This window comes from Ixodes scapularis, unplaced genomic scaffold, assembly GCF_016920785.2.
Source record: "Ixodes scapularis isolate PalLabHiFi unplaced genomic scaffold, ASM1692078v2 ptg000324l_1___fragment_1__unscaffolded, whole genome shotgun sequence".
In the NCBI taxonomy this organism is placed as follows: Eukaryota; Metazoa; Arthropoda; class Arachnida; order Ixodida; family Ixodidae; genus Ixodes; species Ixodes scapularis.
The window spans coordinates 1,037,739-1,052,583 of NW_024609966.1; positions in this window are offsets into that span (position 1 = coordinate 1,037,739).

Genomic DNA, 14,845 nt, shown 5'->3' on the forward strand with positions numbered 1-14,845 from the left:
CCTTCGTGCATTCTGCTGAGGCTTCACTCAAAGCCTAGCTTGGCTCTGCACTCTCTGGTGTCAAAGCTAAATTAGCCCATGCAACCTTCCAGGTCGGTTTTGGTGGTGCTTGTCTGGCTCTCAGTGTTTCCTTACCTGTATCTTTCTCGCGCATCTCGAGGTATATGCCTAGTGACGGGCGCCTGGCAACAGACACAGTGTGTCATTACAAAATGTGAGCCCAGGAACAGCTAACACGTTCCACACTGCTTAGGTGACCTCGTAGCGGTTGTTACCTCAGAGGACCCTGGCCGTTGCAATTCCTCTTCACCGTCTGATCTTTGAAGCCAAACCATTGATGCAGAGAAACCAAAAACATACACTACCTTAAAGGGACCCTCCGGAGCTTTCTGCGATCGTCTGCTTATGTTTTTATATTGCGTAGTAGGTGCAAGTTAATATGTATACAAAGTTTTAGATGACAAAACCGTTTATTAAGCAGATGCCAGAAGAAATATATCGGGACTATTTTTCTTGGAAGACGATCCCCATTCCCTGCCTATCGCTAAAACTTGACCAATGGAAATGCTGAATCTCGCGGTGAATGCGAACGTTATTATTGCAACACTTTTTAAGCTTGTTGTAAATTAGAGTTTCAGAAAAACGTAAACTGATCGTGGTGCAGGAAACATAGTCCGCAATTATTTCTCCAAAACCAGTGAACTATGTTTTCTCCCCGCAAGCTTGGTGCTGGGGTGATGCGTCGGCGCGTCGGCTCGTCCGCTTCCCGCGGCGTCTGCAGGCGTGCGTTTGCGGGACACGTGTTTCTTCTTCCCGTGGGTCCCGACTGCGAAGCCAGCTTTGCCATCCTTCCACGTCAACGAGTCAAACTTTTCCTTGTCATCTGTGGAATGCGACTGCGTATTGCAGTAGCAGCGCGACGGTGCGGTGCGACGAACGACGACTGCCGAGCACAAAGTCCGGGCCCCTTGACGACGCCCATCGGCCGCGTTGGTGACGCGCAGTCACGCCGGAATCCTTCGCTTGCTATTGGCTGACGCGTAAAGAGATGCCCTCCCTTTTTCCGGGGTCATCTCAGAAAAGGGGGGCGTGCCGGGGACTTTGATAGCAATTTTAGTAGGAACATCCGCCGCGAATGACCGTAATTTTAGGATTTTTAGGATCCTTAGGGCCTGTAGATTGAGTTACCGCCATAAATAGACCATCGCAGAACACTCCGGAGGGCCCCTTTAAGCATTTTAACACCGCTTCTCGGCATCGTTGACGTTTGCAATGCTCTGCTTGCTTGTAGTTGGGATGGTGATATCTCAACATCTTCCTTGTCACTCATGGCGCTCGCAGTAACTTCGCAGAACATGAGAACATTCAAACTGCGTACAGCTTACACTGTAGTGAAATGACAACATATGCGGTTGCAATTTCTGCTTGTGTCGGCCAGCTCACCACAATTCTTCATTGGGACGTGCCATATCACAGTGTCATAGGACGCCAGCCACGATTGATGTGGGAACCATCGTACAATGCCTGTCTTTGTCGTGCATGTGTTTCACATTTATTTTGGCAACTGATGACTTATGGATGTTGCACCACGACGAGCGGGTGGTGCACTGCTGTGGCCACTGGAAATAGCCCAGGTACTACAACACAGCAGCAGGAAGGCCCTCCTGACTGTCCCCCTGAGCTGGCGGAGGTTGATGGCATGGTTATAAAGATGGGAATAAAGAAACAAATCATAGCTAGACTGCTTTCTTGTATATTCCAGGTGTACTGGACACTGCCAATCCCTGTAATGTTCTCCTAGAACGCCAAGGCAAATCTATTAAAATATTGTTTATATGTTTTTTAATAGGACAGCGTAAAAAACGCTATTATCCGGGAAGACGTAATATCCAATAATATTCTCAGCAGGGCTACAGATGTGATAAAAAGCAAGTCTAGCATGATAATTTAATTTGAATAGAATTTTATGATCGTGGGGAATTCATACCGCATTACAGATTATGATCGCTACCCGGCGCTGACAGCAAATGGTAAACAACACGTTTCTTATCAAGCAGTTGCAGCATCGAACCAGAGGTTGCGATTGCTAGTTGGTGCTTAGATCAAATGTTAAACAAGAACAACAGTCTAGAGCACTTGCGGACCTTCTTCACCTTCTCTGCAGCCGTTGATGTTAACAAACATTTTTAAAGTATCGAGGGCCATGATCCCATCTGCAAACGTGAGCTTTGTGTGATCACTGGTTTTTCGTATCTATGCATTTTGCTTTCAATTTGTTTACTCATGGTGAGATCAGCGATGATGTCCAACATGCTTTTTCAGTTCTGAGCTAACGACATTCTCAATACTTGACACAGAATTATAAGTGTCGTGGGCTCCCATTCGTGTTATAGCGTCGTCTAGGTCTTGCACATTGAAATATCCGTCGGCGGTCATCTCTTGCACATCTTCGGCATTCTACTTCATTATTGCTCAACCTTGTTCTGCATGTTGAAGCCGTACAATGGGTAGTGCACTACACTCTAACCTTGCACGAAAAGCGTTATCTCGGAGCACAACATAAAACTACACTTCCAGAACCGAGCCAGAAAGCGCAACTGAACAATGTGGCAGGCCTGTGCAAACTTTTGGCTCTTCTGTCACCGTCCTACACTGTTAAGCCTTTCATGGTCGTGTTTCTTTCAAAGGATGTGCCCTAGTGGTCGGGTTCTTCCCTAATGCTATTTCACAGAAAGCATACTAGCTCATTGCTGCAGGAAATAACCTTTAATAATAAATTCATGGCTGGTACAAACTTCAAAACGCTTATAAAACACTTTCTTCTCGTGTCTTACTCGGAGTCGAATGTGCTTTCCAAACATTTCTTGATTGGATGGGCAGCTCTTATCCTGTCATGTCCCAGAGGAGTCACAAGTGTGAATTGAAATAACTGTCGCTTTAAGCACCACTAGTGCCCAAGTAGCTGAAACACGCGGGACGCGAGACCGAATCAATTGTGCTCAAGTGTGGTGTTCGCAAGCCTAGCCTATAGCATGGTTATGTCAACATTCTGAAATCTAATCTACCAACGTGCGAACATAACTAAACATGACAAACATCAGTTAAAGTCGACAACTGCTAACTGGGGCTTTAAAATACCACCTTACTTCCTGATACAGCTATAGCAGATTGACTTACACCAGGTAGATCTCTTATCCCTGCTTTTTTGTATCACATATGCCTTGACGCTCTTCTGCAATAGTGGGTTTCTGTAGTCTAAGTATATGGCCATTTACACAAGCACAGTTTGCTAGCACAATTACGGCAATGTACTGGCAAGCCTCAAGACCGGGTGTAGGCCCGTTTGTCATGTGCGCATTCGTCATAGGCCAACTGGTAATAGGCCCGTTCGTCACAGCGGAACATTCGTCACAGGGGAATTTGTCCCCAGGAACGTTAGTCACTGTGCGAACCGGATATTTGAATTTGCCCAGCATATATTCACCTGGCTGTGCATGCAGTAGAGATGAGTACGGTATATTTAATTTTACTAAAGAGAGGGAACATCCAAACAAGTCATCGTTGTACTTAGAAAACAACAGATTTATTGAGCGAAATAAAAAAAAAATAAAAAAGCGATATTCCGAGCTGCCACCCTCAGGTTTTCTAGACGATTGCGACCATTGCGACTCACAATGATTTGAAGACGCCGGTTGCTGTTGTCGTGCTTCTTGGACACCCTCGAAGATGTCGTGCCGCCCCCTGCTTGAGCCAGCTTCATCTCTGTTAAGGATAAAAAGAAAAAAATAACACACACACTCGTGGAGAAAGCTTTTTGAGTGGGCACCGTACTGAAATTTTGAGCCAAAAATGCAAAAATGTACTACAGAAAACGTCCAAGATCTCAGAGGATTAGGTCAGTTCTTACGTGCCGTCCCCAGAGCCACTATTCGATGCTGTTGTTCGTCCTTGTTGGCCTTTCTGCTAGTGTTGATTCTCTGACTGACCAAACCAGAGGAGGGGAGGTGGCCGACGACAAGCCGTTTCGACGGGGTCTCCCGATATACACGTCCTCGAAGTAGTCCGCCACGAGTGAGGCATCGGTGGGGAAAACCTCGAGAAGTTCCTTGAAGGCCTCGGGAATGTCGGCGATTGGCAAGAAGGCCAATGCTGTATGCATAATTCCCATATGAAAATCAACAAGAAATAAAGTAGCCAATTGGCTTACCTGAAGACAACAATAAGACATACAAATAGAATGCTGCATACCAGAATAGCAAACTCGTCATCTGAATTGTAGCGACTCTGGTGACCACTGAAGCACACCTTCCTATACACCAACTGGGATAAGCGACAAAAGCATCCCTGTATCGTTGATGGCCGCTATCTTGAAGTCCGTGTAAGCCACCTCAAGGCAGTTGGCCCCCCATGTGACTCTGAACGACGTCGAAAAACCTTGAAACGAGCGAACATATTTTGAAGTGTTTGAACACATATCCCATAATAGGACCACTGAGCGTTTCGATTTATACGTTTATCAGAGCCCTTGAATGCTCACCTTTTGTAGGTAGCTTCAGATTTGTTGGGCAGCAAGCCGTAAACCATTGGCTTTACCACGCCGTTGACTGTGGCACGCTCTGTGTACAATTGGTAGAACTGTGCCGGGGTCACTTTAAAGGTTCCGTCCGCGAACCACGTATAGTCGCCTGAGCCAGACAGCTCTAGTTGCGATCGATAGCAAAGATCAGGATTCTTTCGCCGTCGCCCTCTCCGCTATTGTGGAGGAGAAAGGAGTCTCCTTTGGCTGTGGTCTGCATGCAGGTAAAACAGTCATTATTATCATAATATGTCGCGCACTGTGATTTTGCGCTGCAATACACTTTACTCTGAACTCTGTGGGCATTCGATCGTATATCGGCTCTGCAAGATGATATATGCTGTACTCGAAATTCACCCGCTGTCTTTGCTTCCGGATGGTGCGCCGAAGTGTTGGCGGTGCGGGAATCTGCAAAGCAGTGTCGTCACTGACACAGGTAACCGCAGCCAGAAGTATTTGGTGTGGTGCTAGACGGCCTTCCACTGGAATAAAGAACATTAGTGACCTTGTTTTGGGAATATAAGAGCAGGAACAGATTTTGGTACATACCAGCGTTTTCCTTCATCTGATGACGAAACCAAGCACGTTTATCTTGGTGTTGTCAAATGCATGCGTATGATCTCCTGAATAAGTGATTACACGAGTCTTGGCGTGATCGGTGACTTTTTTAGTTTTACAAACTCCTCTTCGCCGGCAGGCCCAATACAACGTAGTTTCGTAAACCTTAATGCAAGTGTAGGAATGTCCTTCGTGAAGAAGCATATCGCCACCTATCTCAGTAGTAACTACCTCCATTTAGAAATCGAGAATGATATTTTTATAATCGGAGGGCAACCGGCATAATAAGCCCTAAAACGGGGCATAAAAAAAAAAAAAAGAATCGCGTTCGGTGGGCTTTTTTTTGTTGTGCACTTTATGTTCTCGAGGTTCTTTTGCTAGAAAGGTGACCCCGATAAGGACAACATGCAGGCTAAAGGCTGCATGCTGCCTTAACTTGGGGTCATTGGGACATGCTTTTGTTTCCCGTAGTCAACCTCACTGGCCCTGTACGGATTTAATTAAGTGGCCCCCTTTCGTAACTTTCCTAAAAAAACAAGATAGAAAAAAAAAACGTTTAACAATCTTGAAGTCATTGTGTGACGAACTGCCAGCGTGACGAATCACCCTATGACCAATGTTCCGCTGTGACGAACGGGCCTGTTACCAGTTGCCCTATGACGAATCGACATGTGACGAATGGGCCGTATCCCCTCAAGACCTGCATCCTTTATAAGAACTGTCATGTTCTTTTAACCGATTATTCCAGTATTGTCCAATCCGCCCAATTTACACTAGCCTGTCTATAAAAGGGATGTCATAAACTTATAATTAAGGCTCAAGGAACAATCTTTGTGCCATGTATCGCAGCGCAACCACCGCGACTGGATCGCTTTTTTTTTGTTTTTGAATGTGCGCTTTGTCAAAGCTGTGAAAAATCTGGCTCAGCTTGTTACAGCTCGAAAATGCAATGTCTATCTACAATGGCTATGCAGTCCATTTTAACATTTAACCCGTGCGGAAGACGGTGAATATAAAAGTGGGAGGCAACCTTCTTGCACTCTTCATAAGCTTTTTCCGAGTGCATTCTTACAAACCTATTGTTGACATGTTTGTATAATTTTTCACTGGCCAGCAACTCGCACTTTAGGAAGCTTAGGTTTTCTATTGTCAGTGGTATGTCAAGAACGGTGTATGAGCTCGAGAGGAGTAAGCATGGATGAGAGAGGAGGAATCTTTCCTGCACACCAAGTTTCTGCCGGCTTCTTCCTCCAGCTCGTACACTGTTCTTGACCTGTTACTTCCCATAAGTCTGAAAATTGACTCTGAAAGATTTTCCTTTGTACTATTGATGGGACCAAGCAGACGCAATTGCAATATCGTTTTTGACAAGTAATCAGTTGCTGGCAGAACATTTGCTCGAGATTTGTTTCTGGTAGAAAATGTTTAAACTGTCAGATGTTTTGCTTTTGTAGTACTAGCACATTATACGAGCCAATATAACACCTTCAAAAGAGACATAAAAGTGCTCCCTTTTTAATTCTTGGAGACCTATTAATGGATGATGGAGTATCTCTTGAATGATTTGGTAGACATTTACAGTGATGTGATTGGCCTAAGCAATTCTGGCGCACGTTCTGGAGCAAAAAAAACAGTGTTTTGGAGCAGCAAATGTGGCCTTTGGAGCGACCAAAACAGTGTTATGGAGCAGCAAAAGCGGCTTTTGGAGCAGCCAAGACAGTGTTTCGGAGCAGCAAAAGTGGATTTTGGAGCAGATATTTTTAGGAAAATAAAAATATTTGTTTTAAGTGCTGTACAAACGAAGGGCACTTTATGCTGTGTTGTGTTCTGATGTGACGTGTTGTGATGGAACTCGCTGCTTCTGTTTTTACCGCTCAAACATCCCACAAGTGTACAGTGCTGTAGGCATTGCCAAGCAATTTCGAAAAACCGCTTGCCACCGTTTTACTGGTTCCCGACGTGCCAGATTTTCGTCAAAAGTAAGCAAACGTAAAACAATGAATTGCAAGCGTCCCAGCTGGTGCCTCAGTCACGCAGTCATGTTCGCATGCTTGTGAGGCAAACTTCGGCAGGCTTGCTCTTGGGCATGCTTCGTCGCGCGAGCGCAGACAACGGCTGTCCGATCGGAACCGAAACCATGCCCCTCAATTCCGTCACTAACTTATCCCCAAAATTGTACAACTTTCGAGCATGCGACAAAAACAGTCTAGTGGCGCGTGCTTGCCAGGCCGGCAAACAAGGTACAAGCTAAACACACAAAAAAATAAAGAACCTGAGTGCATCGATGCAAGACATTGCGAACCAGCCTCAAAACGTTCTTGGAGCGCTCTGCCCCAGGAACACAAGCGCGCTATGCGGGTTCAGCGTGCAGACATTGCCTTCTTTGCTTTAGCTCACTACCCTTCACCAACTTTCTTTCACGGCAGATTTTTCACGTACCGAGGTCTCTCTCGAAAGAAGGCCCACCGAGAGGAATCTAGATAATCATTACTTTGACAGAGCAGTCTTTGAATTAAAGATGGATTTTTGTAGCAACGTATATTTTAAACAAGAACAGGAATGTTGATGAACATGTGGCGGTCCTTATGTTACAGTTTAGAAAGTACCATATTTGCGATGATGTGGGGACGGCAACATTTGACGTCGCGCAACCACGGTGACTGAAAGGCAGTGACCAAATATAGTTTTCCCACCGGCCGTTGCTTCAGCTAACAAAATAACTCTTGCCCTGCAAAAACATGGTTTCGTTTCACAGCACGACGGCATGGCTGGTACCCGGCACGCTATCGTCGGAGTGTCTGCACACATCCGCGTCTATGGCTGAAAATATAAAAAAAAAAGACTAGAGACGAGACCCACAAGACAAGAGCGCGAAACGCGATACGCCGGAGAAACCATGGAAGACCGATGGACAATTGATGCATGGTACTTTGTGTCAGGCGGCCGCTTGTACATCATAACACACGCCTCTCTCAGTTACAGTACTCAGTTTAGTTTCGGTTTTGAAAGGCGACCTAAATTGGTCCTTTGGTGCAGGCTTGGCGCAGACTACACATATTTTGGTGAAATGTAGCAAGATGTAGCAGGGTTAGCCCCTTGGCGCAGTTTGGCGCAATTGGCGCAGCAATCACATCACTGCATTTACTTGTAGACAGCTTTTTTTTTTACAAAGGGCCAACACTTCTTTGCTTTTTTTTACCTTCTTTCAGGTGCACCTCAGGAACGGAGTATTCATAACGAAGAGGCGGATGTGCCTTTTCCTAAAGACGGGAAAAACTGACTCAAAGTTTAGCGCCTGGATTGTCCGGAGTCTGTGGGAGCCAGAACTCTTGGAGAGGAGTGTCAAGGTGCTGCACTGCCGGCGCTTGGTGAAGGATGGGGCCACAGCCAAGAAAGAGCTGACCCCTGTAAAGGTTCACGCTATAGGTGGGTGGCTTAAAACAAATCCTGATACAAACTTGAACCACGTAAAATGCATGCTTGTATTTATTGCCGTGCATTAAATCTGTGCCTGGAGTTGGATCGGGCAGCTTGTATATTGAAACAAAATAAAGCAATAATGCGTTCTAACAGGCAGAGAAGTGCTGCAAAAGAAAGTGGTCTCTTTTACTTGCTTGCCGGTGTGCAACAACTTTAGGCGAATCCTGCCTCGCTGTCGCATTTTGAAGAACGCTATGGGATTGTTGGGAAAGTGATGTGCAGCGAGTAGAGACATGGACAAGCTCAAAGCTGGCAATTGGCTTTTGGAAAACGCTAGCAGGTTACAAGAACTCATGCACCTGCTATTCACGAAGCGCGTGCAGGCGAAGATTACAAGCTTTTTTGAGAAATAAATCTGCCCTCTCCAAAGTTCAGAGCTTATTTCCGTTTTATGCCCAAGCGGTGTGGGTCGCTTTTGATGATTGATTTTATAAATGCACGGCTGACATTTCCAGTGTGTGCAGACTGTTCCTGTAGGACCGCGGTAGTTTCTCGGAGCCGCGACATTAAACTTTGGAGTTATGAAATCGAAACCCCGAAAACAAAATGCCAGATTTCACTTAATAGTTTGCAGCTCCCCGCGACTTTATCACATTGATATTTAACTGCAATAGGTTTGAGTTTAGAGCCTTTGCCATACTGGATTTAGTCATTGCACCTTTCCACGGTACATTTTAAACACTGCTGGTGCTTCTCAAGTAATAAGTGTCCAGACAAGTAAACTAGAGTGTAGTGCTATTCATCTAGGAATAAGGCTTGCTATTATCGTTGATAATTGCGCGATAAGCCTATATTTAGGAAATGTGTCATTTTAATTTTAAATAAACCGTAAATATCTGAACCTTACTACTATGTTTTCCTCGGTCAGTTTCATGTTACTGTCATGTATATATAAAAGTAGAAAACTTAAGCTTGACGGTTTTTTTTTTTTTTTTTTTTTTTTGCAGTTGCGCTGGGTCTCCGAATCGACACACTCCAGAGGGGGGAGTTGACGAGGACAGAAAGATTGGAAGCAATGCGGAAGAACTTGTCTAACTTCCTAAGTGGCAATAACCGTGCTGATGAGGGCAGCTGCTCGCAGGGCAAAAAAGGAGAACTGAATGGGCAAGTGAAATAAAAAGCAGAGCCGCCATATTTTGTACTGTGTTTTATGTAGCGTCATGGTTGTGCTATTGTACGATTGGTTGTCAGCATCCCAGTACTGGTTTGCTGCCTTATAATGTGGAGTGACTTGAGTTGTGATATCCCACTATCCGGTTATATTCTCAAATACATAATAAAACGCAGTGACAGCGAAAGCAGTGACAGTGACGAAGATGACGAAGATACCAGCTTAGCTCCAGCTCGAGTGACGACGAGACAGCCGTTTTCGGCGTTGCCGTATTTCCGGTTGTAGCATCAGAACCTCTGTTGCCGACGCGGCGTGTTACCCTGGCATGACGGGCGGGAATCAGACTGTCTCGGACTATCGGCGAGCTCATATAGCTTGCAGAGGTTTGTTTCTCCGACGGTAAAATATGGAGGTAATGTTGGCAACTTCAGCTATCTCCTTCACAAATCTGTACTTTTAAAACTGCGCGCTTTCAATTTTAAGAGTACAGAGCTAAAGGGAAGGTGGAGTGGTTCTGTGTATGTGAAAAAAACACCAATTTCATTCATTTGGCCTTTAGAATAACAAATACCAGAATTATATTCCGGTTCAACGCGCCAGAGAGCCATAAAAGTGATTTCAAAATAGTACAGAAGCCCCAACTTCCTGGCGTTCTACAGCCAAAGGCTTTGTAATAATGTCAGATACAGACACTGTTTTTCATGTTTTCTCGCGTTTCACAATACTTGCTCAAAAAATGGTTAAATCACTGGGGTAATTGCAAGAAAGCTCAAGAGCGATTCTCCCTCAGCTAAGCCGGATGTTGCGTCTTCTCATCAACTGTGCCAAGCTTTTTCTCATAAAAGCATCACACCTATTTCTTTACGTCAACATTGGACACAATGTGATGCTTGCTCACAAAAGTGGAGCGATTTGTCCAAAAATACCGCAGATAGCGTTTTCACAAAGGAGGCTGCCACCTCAATCTGGGGCACAGATGTGCTGAAACAGAGGAGCCCCACTGGAACTTTGTCAAACAAAGCAAGGAGCCTGGGAAAAACAGAGGCATTCCCTCCCCTGACGCCAGAAAAGGTGCAGGTGCTACGCAGTGAGTAATTTTGCATACAGGTCCTAGGAATGCTCCAAAGATTTATTTCACCAGCTGCTCTATGCTATAATTAACAGTATTTGGCACAGATAGTGTTCCAGGCTTTGAGGAGGCTATGGACGTTTGTACTGTAAAATCCGTGAGAAAAAAAAATGTGAATATGGTCTTCCAAGATTTGAAACCACAATCGTATAAGAAAATTGGCATAAACATGTACCGGCACCCTCCATGAGCTCGCAATACACTAACGGGTATTGCAGATGGCAAACTCATGTTCCATGGTGCTGTGTCTTGACAATCAGAACATTGCGATTGATTTCACCAGTTCATTCAGAGATTTACTCGATCGACCTTTATACTTGCGTTAGTAGTGCTCGCACATTAGTAAAAGGAAAAGAATAATATGCCGCCAGTGCACACACAAATGCACGTATGCATCGAGCACCAGCAGGGCACGTGCAAGCACGGCCTTGGATTTCTGGTGAGCGAACCTACATCTGGCTGGCAAATGTGCTGTGGCGACGGCACTATTTCTTTGGGTTTCCGTATGCTATTCTAAGCTCCCTAGTGTCTTGACTAGAGGGAGTCCCACCATACATTCCATGAATTTGGCGGGGTGGGCAACGTCTCGGTAAGTTTACCCCACATACCGTATTTACTCGAGAAAACCTAAAGGTTCGCTTTTCAGCGGAGCATGCAGCTTGCCAATCACCGCGATCGGCAGCATGATTCCAGCGGTTTACAGGACAGAGATAACGTCTTCCCACGAAGATACCGTCTGTGAAGATTGCTTTTTATGGTGAATCGTGCTCTCGATCTAACTTTTCGCTGTTATTTTTGTGCAACGCTATGATTGGCTGTATATTCTCACGAAGGACAAGTGATGAGGCGACGAATAACTGAAGAAACTAAACGTTTAATGGGGCGAACTTGTGCCCAAAAATAAAAAGGAAACAAGATAACAGCAGAGCGTCGCGGGCGTCGTGAAGTCGGCGAAAGAGCAGAGCCGAACGCTGGGGCGAAACTGACTCGGCTCGCCTTGCGGAATCCCTTATGTAGCCCCGTGGGTTTCTGGATTGTTCGGCGTAGAACTTTCGGTGCGTAGATGATTCGGAACTCGACAAGGCGAGAATGTTTTCGAACTTACTAGAAGGCCAAGTTGAAAGAATAAATAAAATGACAGTCCGCAAACTGGAATCAAACCTACACCTTCCGCGCGACAGTCAAGCGCGGTAACCACTCAGGCACGCACGCGCTTGCTCGCCAACGCGCGTGGCAATATGTGCATTGCGGTAAAGCAGACGGAAAGGGCCTGTTCTTTGCGCTTATTACTCGAGTAAATATAGTATATCAAGTCAGAAAAATTAGGCCGGTGTTCATTTTAAACTTCGTATTTCTAATATGCTGTGCTTTTGATTTGATTGGTTCGCCCTAGCACAAAGAATGTGCTTCTGGTGGTTCAGCTGTCTGGGAAAGTTCTCTATAATGTGCCGAAAAGCATCCAGACCAGAGATGTCTAAGGATTGCGGCAACAGTGGCACTTAAAGCTGCAACTTCGTGAACTCTAATTATACAGCAATCTGCAAATTAAGTAATGTGGGAATGGAAATCGTACATTGCCACACCTGCTTTGAAAATATTAGCTATTGAAAAATAAGTGTAAACTTATTCTCTGTGTATTTCTTCCAGACTTCTTCATTACCCGCCTCATAAATCAAAAGGTGCCAGAGCCGCAAGCTGTGAAACGTGCAAAACAAATCCGCAGGTTTCTGGGTGAAAAATGCACCGATGCAAGGAGGTAAGAGAACACCAGTGCTAATGTTGTGTCCTTTTCACCTAAGAGATATAAGAATTTAAACAATTACAACTATAAAAGTGAAATTTATGTCTACGTGCCATTATAAACTCTGTGTGCATTATCTCATTTTGAGTTTAAATGTAAAGCTTTGGCAGTACCTTGCCTGGTTAGAGGAATATGTTTAGTGCAAACATAACAGAACTCTAATAAAATATCTTTCATTACAAATCCCGACGTTCCGAGGCCAGCTCTGTCCCTTTATTGTGGGTGACTTCCCGGTTTCAATGCAGCCCGCTATATACCCTCCTAGTTTTTTGGAAAACTCTAGCGATGTCGTGCAACTGGTCATATGAAACTGGCCCATCCACTATATGTCTGGTTTGAATGATTTCACAGGAGCTTATCAAACTGGGAGGATAAAACCCACAGCACATTAAAGGAAACGAGTACACAAACAGAACAGGCATATACGATAGCAAGGACGGCGCTAAAGTCAGCACCGTCCTTGTTATTTCTTATGTCTCCGTTCTGTTTGTGTACATGTTTCCTTTTATGTGCTGTAGGTTTTATAATGCATCACAAACTCGCTTAACCCATTACCCTAACAAACTGGGATGGTATACAAGCGGACCTGATCTAAACCGAAAGGCTCCCTTGAGCGAGAAATCGAGCTGATTTCTAAACATTGAGATCTATAATAAAAGTTTTCGGTAAATGTTCTGTAATTGTTATACTAAATTATCTAATTTTAGTAGTGCAGAAATTGCATTGTTTTGATTTAGAAAAAAAAAAGACTTTGTCTATCGTTTTCTAGTTAATGTTCATGCGATGTCTATTTTAAACAAGAATTAATTATATCCGCAATAAAACTTGAAAAGCGCGGGGAAGCCTGCCGCCAATGCCACAAGGCGGTGCAAGCTATCGGTCACTGCTAGGGTGCCTCAATAATTGTCCCTCTGTCCAGAGTAGAGACATCTCTGTCGGCGCCGCCAGATTGGTTCAATCACGTGCATTCAGGTGGGCTACTTTTAGCCCAGGTTGCGTTTACGTACAAGTAACTTCTATTATGTGTTGTATCTTCCAAACTCGTACACGCTTGTCAGAGAGCCTTTTTACCAATATGAATAAGAAATAAATAAGTGGATACGACGGAAACACTACGACAAATGAACACACAAGGTTTGGGCTCTCGCGTCTTTTTTTATTGCCACACATTTTTCCTTTTAAAAAGAGTGCAGCACTTTAAGCGGCAACCCCTATTAATACTCTTGAGATATGAAGTAACATAAAATAGCAAAATATTATAGATCTAATAGACTTTCTTACAGCCCAGTTGGTTCATTTGAGCACCTGTTCTACTATTAGAGTATTGGATTAATGGACGAAGATAGCCTGCAGTCACTGAACTACGAAGACTTGGTACTTTGTGTACCCGTACGCGGCAATATTTTGCTTTTATTTGAGCGTTTCAGGGTCTTGCATAGAAAACTAAATGCAAAAGTAATCACAAAATTGTGTACAAGCGAGAAACTCTGTCTGGTGAGCTACCCTCCTAAACTCAATTTATTTGTGCGAGGCTAATTAGGGACTACGCTCTAATGGCAGGAAAACATTTTAATATAGGTACTGCAAATAAAACTCACGATGAGGTGCTTTAAGGAATATTTTAAATTCACAACTTTGATTGATTGCTCCATTCAATCGGTGAGGTAAAGTGAGTACTGATTTCGTAGTACAGCAACTCCGGTCACAGGTGAATAGATCGGAGTTACAAAGACGGTTGCTTAAAACAGCCCAATATTGCATGCACCGCATATATGAGCAGAAAACCTAATTGCTTTTGTAACTAACCCCGCAGATCCTCGAATTCTGACCTGTATTCCAGCGATCACACTTGACGAGGGGCACCCATTTTCTTCTTTGCGCCTCTTCTCGGGGGAAGCAGAAACATCGGCGTCCTTTCCCCGATTAACCGGCGCACAGCAGTACACAACAGCCCATCATAGTAGTGCATGGACGATCACAGCTTTACCATAACACGCTTCTAGTGCACGACATGACTGCTGACGAGGTCAGACAGACGTTTTCAAGCACGATTCTGCTGCGAGCCCAACCAATATGGTGTTGCGGCGGGGAAGTTGCGGCGCGGCGCGGGTCAAAGGGTGTCCCCACCCTGCAAGGTGTCTCTGGCATCGAGACATCCTAGTCAGTGCAACATTCTTAGCCACCGTGACT